The sequence below is a fragment of the Metopolophium dirhodum genome, chromosome 4 (assembly GCF_019925205.1).
Source record: "Metopolophium dirhodum isolate CAU chromosome 4, ASM1992520v1, whole genome shotgun sequence".
Taxonomy (NCBI): Eukaryota; Metazoa; Arthropoda; class Insecta; order Hemiptera; family Aphididae; genus Metopolophium; species Metopolophium dirhodum.
Genome location: NC_083563.1, coordinates 20,995,436 through 21,012,089, shown reverse-complemented (window position 1 = coordinate 21,012,089; position 16,654 = coordinate 20,995,436).

Genomic DNA, 16,654 nt, shown 5'->3' with positions numbered 1-16,654 from the left:
GTCGAATTTTTTTACGATTCCATAATAAACATGTATTTTATAGCTGCCTTTCCCACCCGTCACCATGTCTTGGTTATAAGAAAAAAGACTAAATAGTATAAAGAAATACTGCAGTGGTGGATCTGAAGCTATTTTAAAGTGGTGGTTGATGGTCAAATAGGCACCATAGTCCATAGGTAAGTTTTCTAGCCTTGAAAACAAATTTCGTTGTGGGAGGGGGTACACATTTCTTTAAATTCACTACACTCACATTTTTTTACTTTTGAAATAATTTTGTTTGATTCCAGACTATTAGACGCCCCCCCCTTCCTGCACATCACCAATTACAGCATTGGATAACTTTATTCCGTGGATTGGAGGTATAAAAGTGCTTAATGGTTACCATAATATACCAATTGGCTTACACACCACAATTGAAAACCTCACAAACTATATATGTATTTTTAACTTCAATTCAAAGGCACATAACATACATCTCATCAGGTAAATGTCCAGTAATTTTTAATTCTAATGGTTTACTAACCTAAAACTTTCCTTGATGTTCTCTTGTACAGAAACTGGGACAAAATATGTATATGTTATGTCAATGATAAGAAATTCCAACCTTTTTTTTTATCTATTTGCTTGTAAATTATTTACATTAAAAGTCATTATATTTATAAATTTAAAATGTAAATGTACCTAACTACCAATATTAAAAATGAAGAATATCTAGGATATAAAAAATCAACATTTACTATATAAAATAACTATAACATTTTCTTTTAAAATGAATTTCTATATTAATTTATAAGTTGGTAATTTTTTTTAAATTTATACAAATTTTATTTTAATTTTTTTCATTGTAGATAACGATGTGGTTATTCACCTTCTAATAATTAATATTAGTTCATCGTCTATTGGGGTTTTAAATTGAGATGTTCATAAAGTATAACCTACCTATTAGCATTATAAAATATGTATATAATTATAATATTATAAATATGCTTAACAAAAAAGCTTTATTTGTGAGCAATATAGAAATGTTATACTTGTTTCTAATACCAACGTAGGTTAGTAAATTCTTTTAAAAGCGATTCTGGAAAACTTTTTTTATCATTTTATATACACCATGTCTTTGAGAGAATTTGCTCCGAGTGTTATAAGTTCAGAGATCTATGAATTAATAAATATGTAAATAGGTATTTTAGCTAACAGAAAAAACAACTTAAAGATTTAAGTTTATATTATATATTATTATTTTATAATTTAAATTTGGTAAATTAGGTACGTGTATATTCATTGGATTTGTCAATACTAAAAAATTAAGATTAAGAATTGTTGATATTAATAGAACTAATAAATTTAACAATTAAAATTTATTAATAGTTTGTAACGAATTTTATTTAGCTTTATATACCTACCTAATATTTATAATAATTTCACGTGTACGGCATTAACAGTTCTTTTGAGAAGGGTGGAATTTTTGGAAGAATGACTAAATTTATATAGGGTAAGAAAAATTGAATCTTGCCTATGTGGAAAATTGAATAGCCCTGTCCATGGTTGTTTGGCCCCAACACTGATGATACGTGGAAACTAACGTATTTAATACATTTATTACCTACCACTTTATTTTTGAAATCTTGTTTGTAGTGTAACTTGTGTTCATGTACGGGTCATGTAGATATGAAATAGTAAATTTCTTCAACAATATTGTGGGCAGTCGAAGTGTCAACACACATTATCGAAAAACATTTATTTCTTTGACGACTGCGGACCGATCAATGTTACAGACAGAATACATGCAGAACAATAAATCCAATATATACAATAATAATAATCAATTATATACGAACTACTACATAAAACTAATACGTGATAGTATGTACATGAATATAACTTAATACCAGAGATTACTCATATTATTATTGTTAATTTACTGTTTCCTTTACTTTCATTTGAGAATTGAAAATTGCCATACTTATACGGAATACATTGTATTGATTTAAAAATGCAATTAATTTGGTAGTCATTACATTTTCATCGTAATCTATAAAGTATCTTTATGTTTTTTTTTTTTTTAGTATTATTATTTTTGTTTATAAATGGTTATAAATTATTATTATTACAGCAAATTTAATGAAATGAAATATGTATTTAATAATTTATCAAATACTTGCAGAAATGTATTACGTTATTTGTTACAATTTTATTATTATTTATCTTAAAATGTTGAAGTAATCAGTTTATCAATAACGGACATTATATTTTATATAATATAATATAACAACCCATTAAAACCCTTATTACCACTATTATAGTAATTAGCGGTTATGTTTTATATTGTACTGAATTTAAAACCGATATTAATTTATATTGATTTTAGGAAGAGTTATTATAGAGACTATTATTTTATTTGTTTATTTAAACAACATTTAGCAGAAAAACATTAATGAACGTAAAGTTTCTCGAATAAATAAAACGCAATTTAATTCAACAAAATAGAATCCAGTTGTATGCTGAGTACATGAATATTAATAATAAAATATACATAAAAAACATAAATAAAAAGAATTCGTTAGAATCACTAAGGCTTTGCAGTATTCAGAGATTTTAGAGCTAATTGTTAATTTTGGTAGCTTTTCCTATAATTATTTCAATGTAAAATATACTTACCTATATTTTTACCAAGTTATATTACAGTATGATACTATTTATTATATGATAACAAAAATATAAATTATTTTTGAATAAGTACCATTGTAAAAAGAAATAAGAAATAATCAGTGCTTACCAAATTATTTTTTAATGCAGAAAATAAAATAATTTAGTAATTATATTAATTAGTTTATATCTATTTTGATTGATATAATCGTACGGGTTGCATCAAGTCACTATAAATGGATATAACAAATTGATGTGCCAATGTGGTTTAATTAATTTACAAATTAAAATCAATACATTATCTAAATCTGACTGTAATGCGTTTATTTATTACGAAAGTATTAAAACAACATATTGTTAAAGTTGGACTGACAAAAAATATAATATAATCGTCGTCTCCAACTAGTAAATCTTACAAAAGTTATACTACAATTAAACACTGAATGTCTGAACTGCAGTTCCCGAGAGAAAAAATATGGTTACTGTAGTATATATTATAAACAAAACTTGTAACTATGAATTAATTAAAGAGTTTGAATGTTAAATAACTATTAGTTATAAAAAATATCTTATTACAAGTTAACATTACAATTTTCGGCAAGTCGTGTCAAGCTGTTACACTAACAGCTGACTATCACGTAAAATAATTCAACTAAACTGAAACTAAATATTTTATGTCATTCTGTACAACGGCTATTATTTAATACGTTTTATATAATTTTACAAACATATAGTTTTAAATTTTAATATATTATGTATAAGCATTCAGCAAAATAAGATTTACATTTTAATTTATTATTATTATTGTATTTAAGGGGGATCTACATAGGATATCATTCGATAATTATTTTGAAAACATGTTTAAATTTATTATGAAGTCTATTTTGAATCCTTCGAGTCAGAATTATAAAAGTTTAAAACTGTATTTTTCTCCATTGAAATTTATAAAAATAAGAGATTTTTTTTAAGAATAATAAAATAATCTTGTGGCTCAAAGGATCTATTTACTTAACAACAAAATAAAACCTGTTTTCAAAATTATTATGGGTGGAAAATTTAAGTTATAGTATGTTGGAAAACGTTTTTTAGGTGTATTTTCTTAAAAAAATGTAGTGTGTAATCCCCTTCATAAAATAATATTATACAAAATGTTGAAATATTATATTATAATATATTTTTATATTTTAATTATATATTTAGTATAGTATATTTATATAGTGGTATACGTTTATTTTTAAGTCCCCAATAAAATTAGCTGCGTTACTTATATTTAAAGTGTGACGAGTGTGTATTTAAAAAAATAAATCAATCACAGAATCTACCACCACAATATATTATTAATTATTATGTTGTTCATAGGGGGCAACGGACCGCTTGTATTTAACACATTTAACAATTTTTTACATTATTAAATCAAATATTTAATCTACTAATTACAATTATAAAAATGTATCTCGATCGGGAATCCCTCGTAAATGTTGTGAAAAATTAGAATATTTTGTCAGAATACAAATCAAGGTAATCATCGCGACGAATATTGGAATTAGAGTTGTCTGTTTGAGAGAAAAATAAAAGTATATTTAGATTTCGATATAATGTTTCATGGTTACCTAGCCACCTAGGTACTAATTGTTTTTCTACAACATTATAGCTTAAATATTGAGTGTTAGCATTACTTATTTGACAGTCCACAACGACCACAACCATCCAGTCAAGTACAGTTTTATGATTTTAATTCCAATCAAAGTTAAAAATGAATTTAAATATCCAGTACTGTCGTTTGTACTGACACACACGTGTTAATTCTTTTATTTACAGTTATATTATTTTATGTATTTTTTACTGCAAACTTGTAATAATTTTTTTGTACCTATACTTATTAATTATATTATAATTTAATGTTCTATACCATACTTTATATTATTATTGATACTAGTTTGAAAATGAAATTCAATGGAAATCAAAAAAATAATTACGGTATTAAATATTAATCAATAACAACCATACGTGCCTATTTTTAAATAATCGTAAGAATATACACATATATAGGGATTTAATACCTATATATATAAATAAAATTCAAAACGTTTTGATGTCATAAATGTATATTATAAATCAAGAAATTAAATAATATTGATGAAATATGATGATGATGATGACGATTAATATATATAAATAACAATTTTATGATTTCGTATGTGTGTTATATTTATTTTAATTGCATAAACAGGAAAAAGAGTTTTAAATCACAATAAACCTCTATTTGGAATCAAAGATCTCTTCGAAATATATTCTCATGCCCTACACTAAGTATGCACTATTTTATATTTGTCATTCCCTCGTGGGTACATCGTTGAGAATGAAATATGTGGTTCTAAAAACAGATTACTTCTGTAGCCACTGATCCCATGAGGCAACCAGTCAGAGAACGCATCATTGAAAATAAACTACACCACAGATTTAATTGAGTATTTTCAATGGGTAATTCTGTGTTTTATCATGAGTTGTAAAGCCTTAAATCAACAAAAAAGATATTCAATGACCTGGTTACATAAATAAAACATTACTTAATGTACTTAACATAAATTTGTTTTCCAATTGTGTTTAATCTTTATCTAAGTTCAAATTTGAATCAATATTTATATAATATATTATCTACCAATTTAAATCTAAATTAAAAACCTAATATTAATAATAAATATATATCAAAGTTAAGAATAAATGACACCTCTTTTTCTCGCGTTTTATGAAAACCAAATCAAACCAATATCAAAATTAATTGTTGTTCTGATACCTAGTTATTACTTATTAAGCACATCATCAAGACCGTTTCTTGATTATTGTGTATTATTTAATTTTTCAGACGTTTTTCATGACAATAAAAAGAAACAATTGAATCGTATTTATTAATTTAAGTGTTTCATAAACTATTGTGTTTCAAAAAGTTTAAGGTATTATTTTTTTTTTGTCCATTACAGTTTATGAATAATTAATAATAATATGACATTTTTTTTCTTAAAATTATCATAAAATAATATAATATATTATGTTCAATGTTCGGCCAGTATAATATTATAGTTAGGTATTAAATTATACAATTAGTGATTTGATAATAATTATTATTATTATCCGCTCAACGTTCCCAGAAAATTATTTACGACACCTCGAATCGAAACTTGTAATATTCACTTCGATACTACCGTTGCGATTATTATATAGATGTATAGTGCAGTTATAGTCACTCATAGTCCGCGGAAGCTGGTGCGCCGATACTGCTACAGTGTACAAAATGCGTACAGTGATGGCACTATATGGCAGCGTAGCTCTCACTTTTGGGGGAGGTGGGGGGTCGACTTTACCACGTCTCTTTGCCGAATTATTGCCCCGGGCTATTGTATTTCACCGGTTATTATTCCCGGTCCCGAGCGATAAATTGAAATTTGCCCGTCTCCCCCGAGGACCGCGACTAATGGTGAAATATGTGCAAATGCCGGTCCTCCGGGACGGACACGCCGAGCCCTGCGCAACACATAAGACGGACTCGGGCGACTTGGTGAAATATTAATGTTGCACATTGTTTGGAATTAGGGTGTGCGTGGAGGGAATCCGCGGATGCATCTATGGGGTGGAAACGTATTGTTATATCATAGACAACTGCAGTGCATATTATATTGTTGTTTCACTGTGGACGCACGCACGGCTGCAAATATAGTTCAATATCGGAAAATAGTATGCTCGATTGTATGGTGCGCGTCTAGGTATATATGTGTGTACCTATATACGTATTAATGTATTCTACGCATATTTATATATAATGCCGATCGTTATATAAAAATATAAAAACCATTTCTGAGTTTTCGGTGTAAAATCAATAAAACAAAAGCACCTATGTGTATATGCGCTAAGCGAGTGCAATAAAAAGTTCCAACGATAGTTAAATTTAACTGTACATTTGACTTTATTCAAACTTCACTTTTAATCAGTGCTATGCATATTATCATAATAGGTACAGTTAATAATGTGAGTACTACATTACTAGTACTTGACGTAAATTTCCCCTAGTTTTTGTTTGTCCACATGCACATAATACTCACACACACTCCCACACATGGGTTTTTGTTGATATACTGTATAATTTATAGCGGTATCGACTAATCATTGAAGTACCAATATATATATATATATATATTAAGAACTGTTCATAGAATTTTAATTAATTAATATAATATCCATTGCATCCCCGATTTTGTAAGGATTTAAATATTGAACCATGGCTATTTAATAATCAAATTCCTGGTAGCTTAAACACGGCTGGTAGTTACATACAAACTACCTACATAGAAACGGAAAGCTTCCTCTATTATTTCGATACAACAGACTTGTCAAGTTTCGCGCATTTAATGATCTCGAAATAGTTCGTTAGACCAAGACGTAGTAACTGCTCCAACCTTGCTCAATTTTTATGTATTCGAGTGTTATGAACAAACCGGTGTGTTTTTGTAAAAATATGTAAATAAGATAATAAAAACAAAATGATTTCCTTAAAAATTAAAAAAAAACGTCCGGTTTGCGTATTGGGCGGCGCGGATCACGATGGTTCTCTCCCTGCGTGCAGTCTACTACAGTGATTACGGATTAATGCAGAATGATGATATGCAGGACAGTGTTCGTGGAAGAGATCGGTGTAGGTTTATCGATTTTCATTAACCGCGGGCGAGCGCCGGCAGTAGTGTAGTATGCACGTTATACATATCCGGCAGAAGTTAAATAATTTATGAAAACCCAAGCCCAGATTTGTCAAGTTTCGCGCATATATATATATGTATACCCCTGTACAGAATCAACCACGTCCACGGCCATTTTTCTGTCCCTCTCCATCACACGCGCGACAGACATATTATATAGTACCTACGCGCGTACACTCCCTCTGACACATCTGAATATTTAATCGTCCATATTATTATATACACATGTGGACATTTTGAAAATTAATAATGAACGCGGGGACGGGCCTTTTTAACCGCATACAATATTCAAAACGACGTACCGAAACCGTAATAATAATTAATTACCGGTTGTCCAGCCGTGTATCATTTCGTATCATCAACGCTGTATTATTTTAAATATTTATTATGTGTGTATGAAAATTGCGGTTTTTCCGTAATAATTATTAATTACACTCCGCCGCCGCTGCTGATTTTTATTTTTATGTATTATTAATATTTTACGGCTAATTACATATTTCACGTTGAACGATATAATATTAAATCAAGATATTATGTAGGTATAAGTAATAATTTAGTCATGAAAATGTTCGTTACGCACATGCCACATATAGGTACTACAGAAGTTAAACAGAGATATTTCGTAATATCAAAATATATTTACAATAGGGGAAGGTAATATTATAATAATGAAAAAAAAATCCAAATATATTTCATGACAGTAAAAATGTTCACTTATTCTAGAAATAAAAATACAATGACCAAATATTTATTTCCATAGTACTTGTTAGTTGAGTAATATTGATAAATATTTCAAGATCTAACAGTGACCATAAAATGTTACTTTCTTTCGTGAGACAATGAATCAACAATTAATTTGACTTAGAAAATTGTTCTCCTTTTTGGCGTATTTGTTATTTTTTGAATCGATTGGCATAGGTAATTTTTTTTATGAATTACGATCTTATATTTTGTTTTTCCATTAAAATATGTAAAAACATAACGATGGTATATTATATAAAAACCACACGATGGGTGGTTGCAATGGACCGAATAAAAAACCTACGCTGCCAAATAAACCTTCTTTTTATTTGAACTAAAACCATCAAGTGGAACCGGGTAAAATCTTAATCCTCGGGTTCTAACAAAGTTAAACACTTCCCCATGGAACCCTTAAAGGTACAAGAAAAGGGTGACGGGTTGAACCCTATTTAAACGTCATGAATATTTCCCAATGAAAAACAAACATTAATTTTCATTTAAATTAAATAATTCAATTCAGTTTAAAGAAAATGTGATTTTAATTTTGTATGCAAAAAATAAATACAAGCTATTGAGTCTATAATAGTATTATTATTTATTCGTATTTTACTTAATTCTAATGTATAATATATAATACACAAATATTAAATCAAGGAACTTGTATTATCTTTAATATTGTGCTATTACAGTAGTTGGTCACGTCATAATTTAAATTTAAATCAACAAATAAGACATTATTCATTATTCATATCATAATATTTTACATATTAAGAGAATTTAATTTTCAAGTGAAGTGTATACATGAATATACTTGTTTGTTATCCGATAATATTATAGTACCCGGAGAGTCAGATTGATAACTTAGATGCTTATGTGTTATCATTAATAAATAAATACCACCCCATTTTGTAAACAGTAAGTCGAAAAAAAATACAGAATATTCTACTAGTTTTCATTTTTTTTCTCAGAAAAATAGTGATGATCTTATATACAATTCATACATTCATACAAATCGTCATTTTATATTATAGTGTACGAAAATAAACATTAAATTTAAACTTCAAGCCTCAATAGTTCAAAATGTATTTTTATGAGTAAATAATTACTAAGATAACAAGAGGATCAAAATTATGTTAATTCTATAAGCTTATGGCTAGGTAGTTATTTATTAAAATACAATAGTTCAATAGTTATCTTGCTGACCGTAAATTCGTATATAACTTTTGGAGCTTTTTTAATATTTTAAATACACATATCTTAGGTACTTAAAATCAAGTCACCTAGAGTTAGAGCGATCTAAAACAGAAATGGTTTATAATAGTAATTGAAATATGAACATTTATTTTTATAACAAAATCATAAATTGTAACGTAATATACATGATTAAAATGATAACTGAACTATAAAGGTTAAAAAAACTGTAGTTTAACTAACGGAATTTATTTAAACTCCTTCAAAGTATACCAACTTACTATACGTCATAATAATATTCCAATTTGTAAATATTTAAGTATCCTATAGGTTATACCTTCAGTCTATAATATGTATGACATTTAGTGAGCACTTCTTTTTCCTAAAAAATCGTTCCAGTAAACGATTAAAAAAAAACCTAACACAATATACAGCTGTGGTTTGGTGTTGAGCACTCGTTTACTTCATTTAGCTTGGCAAAGGATAGCGGTGTGTTCTGATATTAAGCTTTAAATGAATGACAAACTGTTATTAAAAAAAAAATAAGTTTTCTCATTCTCAATGAACCCTAGGGCTTAGAGAAACTATTAAAAAAAACGAAAAACTACTGTCCTGATTTAACTAAAAAAAAGAAAGAAAGAAAGAAGATGAACATAATTAGTACAATGAAATGGTCTTTATATCAATGTGTTATGTACAGTAAATGCTATTACAGTAAAGTTATCTTGTCCGTCGAACCTCAAGATATAAGCTTTCGTTCTTCATGACTTCATTACACTTTCTATAAGCCGCATCTCGAGAATATTCAGGAATCCGGTCTGACGTCTGATTTAAAATACGTTTAATCCGTTCTGCAAGCATATTTTTTAAATGACACTTTTAAACAACGGTGAAGAAAACTTACAATTCATACATATATATAATAAATATAGCATATAGACGCAAAGAAAATATAATATTATGTCCTTACACATTTTAATGAGAATCTAAAAACCGCATATATAATAATATATCCCTTTGACTTGTCTTGTTATTATCCCTTTTATGATTGACTCGGCGGATAATCAAACCGCAAAAAATACTGATACATAATAATAACGATGACATCAAAAGAACGTATAATATATAATAATATATTTTATAATATTATATACGCGCGTTTTAACACCACGAAAGCCTTTGGTCGACGACCGTATTATATTATTTTTCCTTGCATTGTTTGCGACGCTTTTTTTCATAATTCCATATTAATGACCGTAGTAGGTAATAGTATCGTATTTTAACCATAAAATATGTAGATATGTTATTATTACGATATTTGACCGCCTATCAGCGTCACAACTACCAAGCGCCAGAGCACCAGTGCAGAACATAATATTATGTCGATGTCCGATGGTCAGTTTAGTATGTAACTGTATTGTAACTATAATAATAGTATAAGTAATAATAATAAATTATTTATTTAGCAGTTTTATAATTTACAAGAATAGGTTGAATATATTTTTATTTCACTGCTTTGTCTATTACTAAAAATTTATCCCTTACACCTATACACATATATATATATATATATACGTATAAAATATAAATATATATATTTGCAATATTGAAATCTGTACAAATGTAAAAGAATTACGTAAATTTAAGCATTGATCAACATTATAGAAATATGTAAATACGTTTTGAACTAGATACCAATAATGTACCATAGACTCACAGGCATTTTAAATAGAACATATTATTAAATAATTGTTATAATTTATTTTTGTCGCATACGATTGTTCCATTATAAATATGAAATCTGATCAACAGTCAATCAAAATAACTGAGTAATGTTTCATCTCTTTTTTTATGTTTTAACTTGAATATCATAACTAAAACTTCATAATTGAATAGTCAAATTATAACTTATAAAAATTCTCAATTTTTTTTAATATATTTTTTATAATTTTCTATAGTTTGCACATTTTCAAATATATATACAATTACTATATGTTTTTGCACTTTTGTCTTGCTTATAGGCAAGGCTGGGCAAGTTAACGATTTTTCTTAACTTATTAAGTTAAGTTACTTTAAAATAATAAAGTTAAGTTAAGTTAAAAGTTACTCGTATTTTTTTTCGTTAACTCGTTAAGTTAAAAGTTGACTTTGAAAAAAAGTAACTTGACTTAGTGTAAAGTTAAAATTTACTAATTTGCAAAAATAAAAAACTCCAAACACATAATATGGTTTATTAGATAGTTTTTATTTACGCTCAAGAAAATTACTGGGGAAATTTAAAATGATACATCAAAATAAAAAGTTTTTACTAAAAACTTATTTGAAAATTTGTATTGTTCTTTGGACGAAAATTAATACTTAATTTAGATACATTTGAAATAAAATTAACTTGATGTTAACACGTTAATCTTGTAAAAAAGTAACTTATTAAGTTAAAAGTTAGATAATTTGAAAAAAAAATTAATGAGTTAATTAACTTAATTAAAATTAACTTAACGTCTTAACTTAATTTTAACTTTTAACTCGTTAATGTTCAGCCTTGCTTATAATAGGTAGTAGGTATACTATCATAGATTAAAATATAACACTATAGATGGGCAATGCCTATGGAATCGTTTATCACTCAATATTTTAATATTTGGATTTGACGATGATGGTAAGAAACGAGTAGTTAGTAGACACATATATCCCACTTTTACCTGCCTCAATGCGCCATTAGCGAGTCAAGACCAAATTAATGTAATCAGCGATAAATTATTGCATTGGCGTTGCTTATTTATAAAGTAATATTTAATCTATGCTTTTAAATATTACCCACTTTACTTAAAATAACTACCTACTGATTTCTGTAGTTTTGTGACACTACATAATTACTGTCCACTTGTGTGCATAGCTATAATGTTGGGAAATAGATGGTGGTTTTTGTATATTATACTATTATGGCTATTGTATTAATAGTATTATACAAAATAAGAAATCATAGTCTAAACAATTTGTGGACTCTATTTGTGGCATTATGTTTACGACGAATCTTTCATATAAGACGTACGAGTAGTGAATTAAATTAAATCATTATTGTTTATATATGCAATTAAAGCAGTTCTATACGGGGTTAAAATATTTTTTTTTACCTGAGGCCTACAACGTTTGCTATAATATTTATTTGCTCCCAGCATTACGCGTCTAGGCGTACCACAAGGCCACAGCACCCCTACACACTAGCATATTATATAGGGCCTTACTTCAGCACTGCCACATCTTCATTATAATATATTATATTATATTGTACGTCTTAATACACAATAACAAAATAATATGATAATATATATTATACCCTTTGACCACAAGTGACGAGGCGGGGTGTTGACACGAACACTGCAGGCATCAACGCGAAATGTCCTTGTTCCCAGACCAATTAAAATCACAAACATTTCGGAATAGGCGTACCGTAAATGAATTACGACACCGATGCTACTCGCGGTGTACTATGTATATTATTGTATTCGCCGTGGAAGAGTGAATGCTCGCGCGAATTGTTTTTATTTTAAATTTTATTATTTTCATTTTCCATTTAAATAATTATATTATAATATTACCATCATCACCAACGTCGTTTCACCCCCACCCTCTCACACACACACAAACGCAACAGATTTATTTCTCCGTGGTGTATGCATGGCTGGACCCGACAACGGCAACGGTCAGATGGGTGAAATGCGTGCCATCGTTTCAACTCTTTCTTTCAACCCCGCTCTTGCCGCCGTCACACCCACGTCGTCGAATACTGGACTGACACGCAATTTTAAATGGAATGTATAAATTTAAATTAATAATTAAAATACCACTTTATGCCATTGTGGCCGCAAAGGGCAAGACGCATCATCATAATATATTTTATATTCCGTGAGACGCACGGTCATAGGTATATAGGCAATGACATTTCTATCCTCAGAGGTTTATTACAGAAGAAGTCGTTTCATGGCGACGATTTTAACTGTCGACCATAATAATCTGTACGTAAAAACCCATTCATGTCTACAGTGAATTTTTTTTCTCATAAGGTCTATAATATAACTTACTCATGAATATATCGGTTGAGTTGCGTCGATCCTACAACTACTATCTATGTCTTTATGCCTTGTAGGTGCACCTCATGCACCTACAAGTTTGGCGTTTTTAAACGTTTATATCAGACCGGCGTGATTCTCATCTCACTTTGAGAGAGTACAGTTTTAAATATTAAAAATTATTTACTAAGACAACGGTTTTATGAACGTGCGTACGACCATTGCATTTAGCCTGGTTAAATACATTTTATCAATTTTCATATACGGGGTTTTCTGTCAATAGAGGTACCTAGGTATAGTGAACATAATATTATATTCAAAATTTGTACTTAGCAATGACTATACAACTGAGCACTGGAAAATTAAAAGAATTAGAACCACTGTATATTATATTGATCATATATTCTAGTATAGTATATTATGTTGTACCTATACACGAATGTCAATCTCCGTTCCGAAATTGCGATAAAAACACGTTGACCATATAGGTACCAAGGTACCCACATTGCAATAACCATGCAATATAATTTGTGTAATGTGTATATACACCGCGCGTGTTTAATATTTCAAATGCCTAATATTAATTTCTTACGGCAGTCGAGGAATAGGCTTTTTATTTTTATACTAATATATAATATTATATTATGTATATCGTATACGTCATCAGATATAACATATTAAAACACGCACATATTATTATTATCATCGTTGTTGCACGTGCGTACCTATACTAACCGCTCGACACGCTAAAAATTCAAAACAACGCTATACGACTCGCTTAGTCCGCAGATGGCAATCTGTGGTAGGGGTGGAGGGGTTGGAGACGACGTAAAAAAAATGCAAATCCGGACCATGTCTCTTAAGCTACGTAGTGGACATGCTTCTTTAATATTAAACTTCCTACACCGTGACGGAGGGACACATTTTCCACGCCAAGTTTATCGCAGCTCATATTATATATATATTATTTTATATTATATTGTATTATGTTTTATGTAACAATAATATTATCCTACCTGGGTTCCTATTCCTTGCACCGTTATTTATATACCTTGAGTGTTTCTAGGAATATGATAATATAAATCGCAAACCCTTAGAATAGTATTATTATTTATTATTTCGTGTAAGAATATTGCAAGAATTGACTTCATATATGAGAAATAATCGTTTTGCGAATTCGTCTTGGAAATGCATTACTAAATATTAATATAAAAAAAAAAAACAAAATGTCTAAAAAAGTAAAATATGATATACCAGCTATGGAACGGCTAGAACAGAGTATAAACAACAAAGTACGACCGAGCTCGAATCTGCGTCCAATATGCAGTGGGACCGTTTTCGGTGTGTCACGTCCCTCGGTCCCCGTCATTGTACCTGCACTCAGCTGTGTGCTATTTATAAGCCTTTGAGTTGATCGCCTCTTGCACGCATTATAATAATATTTATGTATATAACATATTATATCGTAACGAACTGTTTGACTGCTGCGGTACACATCAGTATTGTAAGCTCGGTTATAATATATAAGTTATCGCTGCAAGCCTCGACGCACAACGAGATATAATATGCCAAATAGTATTATGTACGATAAACGCGGGGAGACTCAGAAGAACTGAGTAAACCGAATAATTTTTCGGATATCTTGGCGTATATAGACGTATACCACTACTTCCTTTGTTAAGTGCAACGCTTACATAGCCGTCCCAAGAGGGGGGGGGGGGCAAATGGGGCAAGTGCCCTAGGGCGTCTAAAGTATTATGAATAATATGATTATGATAAAAAGAAAAATTTGGTGTTTTTATTTCAGGTATTATTTTTCTTTTTATACTGCAATATCAAAGATGAGTACCTATCAACATTGATTAAATATACAGTTATTAAATATTAAGTATATTTAATCAATGCTATCCAATTGTACACTATTAAATATAAAATTATGTAAATAATGTGTTAAATCTTAATGCGTCATACCTTCAATAATATATAAATATATATTGACAATATATTCAATATTTATAAAAACAAATAAAAATATTACCTAATACTTATAAGTTATAAGACTACAATAGTCATTTATTTACATGCAATATATTTTAAATATGTATACATATTATTAAAATAATTAAGTGATATACTTATAAACTAAACTAATTCATATCTTTGATAGTATTAAATGTATTCTTCACTTGAGAAAGTTTTTGTTTCTGGTTTTGGAATCAGCAAATTTAATAAAGCATTCTTATTTTCCAAGTCTAGTTTATTAGCTAGGTACATGATTTTCCATACCTTTTTAAAATAGCAATATTAAAAAGGCGATCTTGATTCCTAGTCCTGTATTCCTCAAATAGTGATTGATTAATTTCAATTTTGAGAATAACCTTTCCACCGTTGCTACTGTCCCATGGAATATAAATTATACATGCAGTTATAACATCGCAGTATTGATTACAGAAACTATTTTTAATTATAAACAATCTTAACTGTTGTGTTTAATAATCTTTATTTTTGCCCGGTAAAATATGGAGAAATTTTGTCATTATGTTATATTTATAGAATAATATTTCAATAACACATCAAATATCTATACTGACAGTGAAATTTGATTCATACATAAATACCTACATTAAAATTATGTGACTTTGATATTTGTTATCAAATACGAAAATAGTAATTATTATTAGTTGAGCTGGGGCCTGGGGCCCCTTCAGTCTATGGGACTCAGTGATCAACAACCCCCACTTCCGGGTAGTTGTGCTACTGTAATTATTATACCCAAAGATATATGTATATTATGTTATAACCACATAAGGTATAAGGTCTATGGTTATAACTTTTAACCAACTGATTATCAATTTTACCCACTTCTAAAAATAAATTGAATTAGAGTAGTTTTACTGAATTCTGTAAATTATATTCACTTGTATTCACTTGTAACACTTAACAATGTTGACTGTTGTACATGTCACATGCAGAAACGCAGAACGTATGATTTATAATAAAATTTACTAATTTGTGAAAATAGTTACTTATTTCTTTCCGTAATGTACCCAGAATAATAAAATCGGTGTCAACTTCGAAAAAATCATAGAAACAAAATAAATATATTAATTAAATAAATAAATGTGATTCCAATAATAATAATAAAAAAATAAGTAAGAACCTTTAATTAATAAGTATTCAACATATTTAAGGTACGTGGTTATTATAAGCTAAAAATGTAAAGTCAATATTTTTTGTGGGAGGGAGAGGGGCGTCAAATATTGT